This window comes from Micropterus dolomieu, unplaced genomic scaffold (genome assembly GCF_021292245.1).
Source record: "Micropterus dolomieu isolate WLL.071019.BEF.003 ecotype Adirondacks unplaced genomic scaffold, ASM2129224v1 contig_11485, whole genome shotgun sequence".
In the NCBI taxonomy this organism is placed as follows: Eukaryota; Metazoa; Chordata; class Actinopteri; order Centrarchiformes; family Centrarchidae; genus Micropterus; species Micropterus dolomieu.
Window position 1 is genome coordinate 1 of NW_025740471.1, and position 1,308 is coordinate 1,308.

General features: G+C 55.0%; 2 non-coding genes across 2 annotated transcripts; both read right to left on the bottom strand.

Moving 5' to 3' along the window:
• Positions 1-406: 406 nt before the first annotated feature.
• LOC123965845 lies at positions 407-525 on the bottom strand. The gene has a single exon (XR_006823790.1). It is a non-coding gene; the product is annotated as a 5S ribosomal RNA (ribosomal RNA).
• A 589-nt stretch (positions 526-1,114) lies between these two features.
• On the bottom strand, positions 1,115-1,233 carry LOC123965846. Its single transcript, XR_006823791.1, has one exon. It is a non-coding gene; the product is annotated as a 5S ribosomal RNA (ribosomal RNA).
• Between the last annotated feature and the right edge of the window lie 75 nt (positions 1,234-1,308).

The window sequence follows — 1,308 nt, forward strand, 5'->3', positions numbered from 1 at the left end:
TGGGTACAGCGACAAGGTCACCTTCAGCCGGAGGTCCTCACTCACAAACAGACGCTCATTCCTGGGTGGACATTCAGGAAAAGGATCCAGTCCGCCTGGAAGTCCCTAGCCAGGATCAGACGCTCTCCCGTCCAAGTCCTAAGCAGGCCCTGCCAAGCCTGGCTTCCGAGATCAGGCGAGATCGGGCAGTCCCAGGCCGGAATGGCCGTAAGCTGCCTTTGCACACCCCAGAAGGGCCTTCAAAACACGATGTAACATTTACACAGCACTGTGTACAGGATAGGGAGAAAAAGAAGCAGCACAGCAGCAGCAGCAGCAGCGCCCCCTGCTGTTTCCTAAAGAGACGTTCAAAAATTCTCCTTTCACCGAAGCGCCCTCTGCCGTTTTTCGAAGGCGAAGCGAAAAAGGCTTACAGCACCGGGTATTCCCAGGCGGTCACCCATCCAAGTACTAACCAGGCCCTTCTCTGCTTAGCTTCCGAGATCGAACGAGATCGGGCGCTCCCAGAGCGGTGTGGCCGTAAGCCACTCAGGCGTCCCCAAACGGCCATTCAAAAGATGTTCTACGGCTAATTGACAAAAAACGTATTCTGCCCATAATGTCCAATGTGCTCCAGAGTCACTTGGAATCCACAGGCACTGATTCCTGGGTAAACATCCAGGAACCGGGACACCGTTCACGCTGGCAGTCCACAGACAGGAATAGGCACCCGTTCCCGGGTATGGGTACAGCGACAAGGCCACTTTCAGCCGGAGGTCCTCACTCACAAACAGACGCTCATTCCTGGGTGGACATTCAGGAAAAGGATCCAGTCCGCCTGGAAGTCCCTAGCAAGGATCAGACGCTCTCCCGTCCAAGTCCTAAGCAGGCCCTGCCAAGCCTGGCTTCCGAGATCAGGCGAGATTGGGCAGTCCCAGGCCGGAATGGCCGTAAGCTGCCTTTGCACACCCCAGACGGGCCTTCAAAACACGATGTAACATTTACACAGCACTGTGTACAGGATAGGGAGAAAAAGAAGCAGCAGCAGCGCCCCCTGCTGTTTCCTAAAGAGACGTTCAAAAGATCTCCTTTCACCGAAGCGCCCTCTGCCGTTTTTCGAAGGCGAAGCGAAAAAGGCTTACAGCACCGGGTATTCCCAGGCGGTCACCCATCCAAGTACTAACCAGGCCCTGCTCTGGTTAGCTTCCTAGATCTGACGAGATCGGGCGCTCCCAGAGCTGTGTGGCCGTAAGCCACTCAGGCACCCCCAAACGGCCCTTCAAAAGATGTTCTACGGCAAATTGACAAAAAACGTATTCTGCCCATAAT